Genomic DNA, 8009 nt, shown 5'->3' on the forward strand with positions numbered 1-8009 from the left:
TCGATACCTTGCCTTCTGCCACCTAGAGAACGATACTGGCACGAGAGAAATGTTGCTTACTTTTTTTGACGTACGTTGATACGTCTAGACAGGGCCAACATCCTTTAATGAGTGGACTATTCGGGTCGTGCACTTGATTCGGATGACGAATTTTCACAACCGTAAACTGGGCGCGAGACCAGAACGAAACCGACCCAAGTCCCGATCGCAATAAAGCAAAAACCCTTCTGTTTTATCCTTCCTTTTCTGTTCCTGTGTACTTCATATTTCGCTGTCTTTCCAAAAATTGAAAAAAAAACTTTTCGTATATGTTTGTTTCTGACAAAATGCTAAAAATGTCCTGTCTTGAAATGAAGCCCAAAGCTAGCGAATGAGTAGCTTTTTCGTTGAAACATGCGCAAAGCAAGCGTTTCTCGTCGAATGTAGAATAAAGAAACCCTTAAAATAACGAAAATATGTGAGCATTTTAAGCATTATAAGCATTTAGCATTTAATAAGCATTTTTGTCAGTTGGCCGAGTGACAAAAGTCAATAAAATGATTTGTAAGGCAATGCTTTTGTTGTACTTTTTTTAAAAATTAACTCATGTTGAGGATAACCTATAAAAACGTTCTGTTTTATGATGTTGAAAATATGTTGCTTTAACGGTATAGACAACAACATAATCTAAGAAAGTATTAAGTACATGCATGCCATGCATGAACATTTTCTCACTGTTACAAGCTAACAAATCGTAAAGTTATTTTACTGCAACAAACTAAGCTTCCACATGCGTTCGATTGGAAACAAACTTTCCCTCGCAAATGCGATGTTTGCCGGCGTAGTTGCTGCTAGCGGCATTTGCATCACATTCCCAAGCTTCCGTCTCTAACCAACGCCAACCAAATCATCCATGCTGTGGTTTCTGTAGCGAAACATATGTTTAGCTGAGGCGGAGAACGGAGGCTATTTCATTAATACGTCATATCTTTTTTTTTCAAATATGCCATGTTGTGCGTTATAATGGAACATTTCATGTCATATCATAAAGATAATGGCTGAAATATTTTTGCCCCTTCTCATGGAGTATTGAAAGATACACTGTGTAGAGGTATCCATTTTACGAGTAGTTGTTTGGAATTTCCTCTTCGATTTCGATCAAAACTTCCGACAGCACGTTACGTCTAGTGTATTGACTTGAAGTGGAGGTAGTCGCAATCATCAAACATCGGACTTCTGCGATAAGCATATTTGACGATGACTCAACCTCGACGACGGGCGTTTTCATTTTTCACATCATCGATGCGCCGATGTTGTTTGTAGAAGAAAACAAAATCGAACAAATCAATAACTTACGATGCATCGCTAGATGATAGTCGCGGGTTCAAGCGGATCGCTCTAGATGAAATCCAAACCGTGAAATAACTGCGAACAAAATAGATGTAGTGAAAAGGACAGGGTGAGCACATCTCTGTGTCCGGTATGTCGCTATCCCACACTCGTATTTTTTCTCTTTTTTTGTTCCTTATGCAACGTTGCATCGTCAGCTATTTTCATGGCTCCAAACCTCAGGCTTGCTGGTACGTAAACTCTTTTTTCCATCGGCATCCAAAGGTCAGCAAAAATACAACATTCGCGAGAAAGTTCCGCTTCAATCTGCGGGCCCGTCGGTGGCGCGTGTGATGTTCAAATGCTGTAAGAGCGGGGGGAAATAAACTATAAGCTCTACTAATTGACCTAAATCAGTCGGGGCGTGAACTATGTTTTGCTCGGAAGGGAGTAGCCATTTCTCCCGCCTCGATGACCATGGACCACACGGGAGCAGCAGCATCACCGAGATGGTGACACTCTCGCACAGTCGCACAGTAGTGTGTCCATACACCAGCGCAAAGTGCTCGTTTCCAGCAACGGCCACTAGAGAGTACAAAACACTGCGGTGGTGTACTATTTTTGCAAAAAATAATGCTGTTATCTCACCGTAGCCACCAGCGAGAGTCGAATGGGAGAAGAATAACTTTTAAATTCAAACCAACCAACGCAAACGCGTTGTTATCAGCACGATTTTCGTGCTGTCGGTGCAAAGTTATTGAACTTCAGTCTTCAGTTGTTTGGTGAGCTGCAGTTCCGGTGATATAAAATAGGGTTTTTCTTGTGGTTTGAAAACAAAAAACTTTTAGCGGCTTATGTTCGAAGCCCATGGGGAAGGTTTGTAAATATAGGTGAATAGATATTTTTTGAAAAAGAAAACGAATGCGTTTTGTTTTACTTTAGTCTGTTATTGCAAATAATAAGCGTTTACGAATGTTTGGGTGTATTGTTCGGGACTCTGTTTGATCGTTTCTGCTGCTGGATCCGACTACTCTCAAAACAATTCATTCTAAGATAAGCAATTATTTGCTTCGTATGATGTATGTTTTTTTTAACAAATAGATTATATTATATCTAAAAAAGCTTTCACTGCAGCGCCAAATGTGGGGCTCGAATTAAGAGATTAAGAGTCGCATGCTCTACCGACTGAGCTAGCTGGGCTTCCCGTGCATGCAAATAGCCAATAGATGATGATTTGTTGGTTGGTTTTGGGACATTGAATCATTAAATGCTGCGCCTAAACCTGACTTGCTCTTTCCTCCGGTAAATCAGTTGCAATTTGAACCTGTCATTGGTCAAATAAACGGTTGTTACAGAATTTTATCGAATAGTCACTTCGACTCATCGGGTAAAGACAAAATGCGCTACGCCGGTATGCATTTTTGCTTTTGTCATCGTTCCTGATTGAAACCTTCTCATTTGTCGTTTTGTCGTTGACCCACCACTAAAACCGTTGTATGCAAAACGTGTGTAACGGGTGCAGCAGCGGGTGGTCAAATGGAAAATTGTCCAATTGACCGTTGGAGCTGATAGAAGCCGGCTGCCGATTAAAGAATCGTTATCGCTGCACCATTTCCGTGCTCCCCCATGTATGATTATGCTATTTTTTGTACCGTCATCATCACCACACGTTTTTACAGCACATAACATTTTTCACGCTCCAATGATACGACGTAAAATCGCGGCACGAAAAAGGGTGACAGATTGCTCGAATGAAACTAATGAGGTGTTGCTGGTTTTCCTTAGAAATAAATCGTAATTAACGGAGTATCGCTGTTGAAAGGCCTTTTAACATATTTATGGTACCCGTGGCGTGCAGGCGTCACATAAAGCACTCGTGATAAAGTGTGCATAATGTATGCATGAAATCTACGTGCAACAGCGTCCTATGTATAATGTTATAAGCATTTCGAAAGCTTTATTCCGAGGTCCTTGTGTTGAAAGCAATGTATTCGATTATTCCACATGACAGACGTTGTCGTAAATAAGACCTCACAGTGGTATCGGGGATGTAGCTCAGATGGTAGAGCGCTCGCTTAGCATGTGAGAGGTACGGGGATCGATACCCCGCATCTCCACGAAATACTATTTTAGTAGACACACCTTTCATATTAATGTCGCAAGCCAAATAAATCCCAACAAACATAACCCCCCGGTATAATAAACGCAACTTATTGCCATTGCTCATTTGTGTGTTTAATGGTGCCGATTGAGATAACTCACTCAACACAATTAATTTTTATTTTCCATATCATTCCGGCAATCATGTCGGTGTAGGTCCAGGATTCTACCGTAAAAGCTTATCTTCCATCGCTGTGTGGCCATAATCAGATACGCAAACTGAGAAGGCCAAGAATTTAACGGTAACTTATTTTATCGTTAATCATCCATCCAATTGCCAATGTTTTTTTTCATTTTTTTCTGTCACATGTCAGATTTGTGGGTGGCCAGTTCCATCGCCCAGCTACTTCATTTACTACGTGTTCACATTGCTCCATACGATCAATTCGCAGAAACTCCTTTGGCGTCGGAGCCCTTTTGGATCACACACATATACGCAGGTATTAGTGGGGTAATATTTTTGTTACTCCTTTTGTCGTCATGTTTTGTGTGCAGGACAACGAATTTATTGGCTCGCGTGCCACTGCATCATTAGGACCGTCATCAACAACGATCCTAGGTGGTATATGTTACTTATGCGTTACCCATCACAGCGCCATACTATTTGTGTCTCCGTTCCTTTGTAGGTGAATATCGATGGTCAGCAAGCGGACCGCTTACTTGTTTTGTTTTAGGAAAACTAGGCTTTCAACCCATCATCTAAATCCTAGCCACTGCCAATAGGTCAATCAGTAAGGGACCTTCGGTGCTGTGGCCTGCCGTAAGAACGCCCTACGATAATCCGGAACTGACCAACCATAAATTTTGACCCCATTTCTCAACGGACTTTCCCTGCCATGTCCTGCGCTACCGCGATTGTTCGTGTTCAATTCAATAGTTCATGCAAAAATTTCACTACACGAGATTTGTCCCTCTCTTCTCTTCGCTCCCTTTCTCACACTCTTTCTCTCTTGGCATAAAATCGATGAATTATGTTGCACCTTCCGCCGTCCTCTCGAAACTTACAGTGTGACCGCTTTGTTTTGCTCACGTGCTCAAGATGAGGGTATGTGCGCCACATCGTTTAACACAACTAACCTGAGGTTGGTGGAGAACGAACGACATAAAGTAGGCTAGCTACTTTCTGCAGTACTCGCTCTAACGCCACATGGTTGGTGTTTTTTGCATAAATAATTTATTTCCTGCCCAAAGACCCGGGTTAGGCCATTCCTAGTACCGGATTGTGAAATTTACGACGTGTGGCAGTTAGCTGTACGTGTGATGTTTGTTCTTAAGAGTACTTGAGTTTTCTTATTTGATGGCAACCACAATGTAGCTGGTCTTTTCGGTAAGGTCTGTTTTACCATTCCAAATTTTCCGATGAAATGCGAAAGTTCCATTAAATCTACGATCTCTATTTTGTAAATATTCAGCATGGAAAAGTTGCTGAAGAAACCTTTCGGTGTGATGGTTAAATGAAACATCGTCACCCTTTTAATTGTCCGACCTTCCGCGTAGACGTCTTTTCGTACCTGTCACGACATATGAAAGCCTAAAATTTATAGTTCATTGCAAAATTAAAATGACCGACTAAAACGGAAGAGAAAACGGAAATGCTAATGTTGCGTAGAAACTTTCGTCACTATGTTTGAATGTTTGTTTTCTTTCTGTTCTCCTTTTCCTGTTCTGTTCCATTTTCCCCTTTTTATCATTTTGTTTTCTTTGTGCGGTTTGTTGCATTCACGTCTTGCCTATATTTTCGTTTTTTGTCAATGTAATTGCTTTCTCAACGAAATTTAAACAACCGTTTTTGAGTGTGTCAGTTTTAGTTGTGTCAATAACTTTTGAGAATTGTTTAGCAAATTTTTCTTGAAATTCTGATTGAAAGTTTAAAACTTGGCTATTACTTTGCCACGGGAAGAGCAGTTTAAATATCCGAAAATCACGATAATGTTGTTATTCTTTAAGCGTTATTAATAAGATTATTTATCACAAACGATTGAGACGTAGATTTATTTGATTAAATGGGCTAATATATGGCAAATAAGGAGCATTTGAAACAGCAAACGGCATTTGAAATTCCACTGACATTCTTAAATGCTCATTCTATAAATCAATATTTATCCTCATCTCTTCGATTGGCCCTTGAGGCCCTTCGAGAATCTACAGCCATTGGTTCATTTTCACGAGAGTTTTTTTTGGCTTTGGCACCTCCACGATTTCATTTGACTGTAAATAGAGATTATTTTTTGCCAATCGACTTGAACTGAAGTAATCCGAAGGAGGTCACCCAGTTGGAGATTTTCCCGGTATTAACTTATACTTCTTTGCCATTGGCATTTCAGCATGATCTAAGGTTCCACTCTGGGAGTGGTGGCTTTAGCATTAGCAGACGAGATGAGAGGGAAACTGTGGAGTTCTTTGACGCAATAAGACGGTGCCCCATACTTTACCGCTCTGTCGTCTTTTAAATGGTTGCATACAGTAGATTAAGTTCCTTGGCGGCAGCAGTCCCACGAGGCAACGCCCGTTGCGTTGCGTCTGGCAAATGATTGAAGATAACGTCTGGATAGGGATTTCGGCTCTTTGCCTGCTCATTGCCATACATTCAAACATACTGAGACGTGACCCCTCCGTTTGCTTTAGACCAAAATTCGAATCGCATGTTAAGCTGAAACATTCCTTCACTGTAACATACTTCGAACATTTCTTACGTACATCACCTTTTGACTTTTTGTTTGTTGATGCACTGTAATTCGAAAACCAAGCTTTAAAATATGATGAAGAATTAAATATATTGTTACTGAACGCTAGTGTTTGAACTGAATTGAACGGTTCTGGCTTGTTTGTTAAAATATCTTCTATGTGATAAAGGAAGACAACACAACAAATACTGTCTTAGTTTTTGAATACACTACTATTCTTTCCAACATGCTTGTCCAATGACGCTAAAAAAGGACTTCTTATTTCCTCGTGTTGATAAGATGATCAACCAAAGACAAACCTACCGTTGATGGTGGTTTTTTGACTGTATGAGTGTACAGTAGCGAGTGCACAACATCATTGTTTTCTGTGCATGTTTCGTCTTTTCCAAACCGCCAGAACGATTAGCGTTTTTAAATAATTTATTATTCTGCGCCCATTTTCTCCGCACTCAAACACAACCATTCGTGGCGCTGTAGTGGTGTGAATCGCAGACCAGGTTTCTGACCATGCAGCGAGATTCTAATTGCAAGCAACAGATTCGTTTAAGCGTTTGCTGTGGAGACCCCCTTGGAGTTTCCGAGGAAGGTTGGGCTTTAGAGGAGACGCTGAAGTTATGTTTCGCTGGGCTTACCGCCATCACCGCTTCGCCGAGTTTGAGTGAGGTTAGTCCATGTGTGGTACGTTTTCCTCGCTATACCAACAGCCGCAGTGATGCCCCCTGCAAAGGAATACCTTTTGCATGAGATTAAAGCAAAAGTAGAAGAGCGTAGCGATGATGTGCTTACCGCTAATTAAACCACTACTTGTATTTGGTTCTTTCGCCTAAAAATAACGAATATTTCCCATCTTCGTTGTGCTTTGTTGAATTCAAATAATTATACCGATCGGGGTGTTAGTTGAGTGTTTGTCACATTAATGTACCAATGTGTTTTAAAAATTCTTAAAATGTGTTTTATGTTTTTTTTCCCCTTTTTCACACATGGAATACATGGATGGGGAGTTTATTTGCCGTCGCCCAACTAAACTAATTTAATAACTGATTTAAGGAAAATTAACTTTGTGGTATACATCGTATGGCTGAATGTCTGAACTCAAGTTTACCGCTCTACAAGTTAGTTAAATTGATTCAATTCAGATGCAAAAATCGCCCCTCATCAAATAAGGCTATCAAAATGAATGAAAAAAAAAATCTACTTTAAAGTGACAGTCACGCTTCTAAATATAATCACACCACAATACACTCGGCCACACTGCTAGTATTTTTCGAACTGCCCGTAACTGTAGTTTTTGGTTAGATTTTCATCATATCAATTTATATTATTTGCGCAATGGAGCGTTTGTTAAAATCAGTCGTAAAGGTATCAGTCGTACGAATGTTTGAAAATTTCTCATGCTTAGTGGCTTGCGTTTTTAATATGCTCTGTAAGCTTCGAGGGTCGTCAGCCTTCGTGGCGCAATCGGTTAGCGCGTTCGGCTGTTAACCGAAAGGTTGGTGGTTCGAGTCCACCCGGGGGCGATGAAAATTTTTTCATAATTTTTGGTAATAGTTCTTTGGTTTTCTTTACTGTTCATTGCATTCATTGGGGTCACATCATGTCAAATCTGTCAATTCATCAATAATTGAGAGTTACTTTAAGATGAGATTTTAATCGTCATTTTTCATTTTCACGTTTTGAATAACTAATGCTTATGTTCCAAAACCAGTTTTTGAAAGGGATTTTATTGCATTGTTTAAAGAATGTGCAAATTCGTCTGACGCGCAGTAAAAATGAATCCCTAAGCAAAACGAACAAGCAGATGAAGAGCGCTAAACGACGGGTCACTAATTAAAATGTCCTAAACGATGCATCTGTGCG

General features: G+C 40.3%; 2 non-coding genes across 2 annotated transcripts; both read left to right on the forward strand.

Moving 5' to 3' along the window:
* The first annotated feature begins 3352 nt into the window (after positions 1-3352).
* Trnaa-agc (transfer RNA alanine (anticodon AGC)) lies at positions 3353-3425 on the forward strand. Its single transcript has one exon. It is a non-coding gene; the product is annotated as a tRNA-Ala (tRNA).
* Positions 3426-7595: 4170 nt separating this feature from the next.
* Trnan-guu (transfer RNA asparagine (anticodon GUU)) lies at positions 7596-7669 on the forward strand. Its single transcript has one exon. It is a non-coding gene; the product is annotated as a tRNA-Asn (tRNA).
* The last annotated feature ends 340 nt before the right edge of the window (positions 7670-8009 follow it).

The sequence above is a fragment of the Anopheles bellator genome, chromosome 2, assembly GCF_943735745.2.
Source record: "Anopheles bellator chromosome 2, idAnoBellAS_SP24_06.2, whole genome shotgun sequence".
NCBI classification, from domain to species: domain Eukaryota; kingdom Metazoa; phylum Arthropoda; class Insecta; order Diptera; family Culicidae; genus Anopheles; species Anopheles bellator.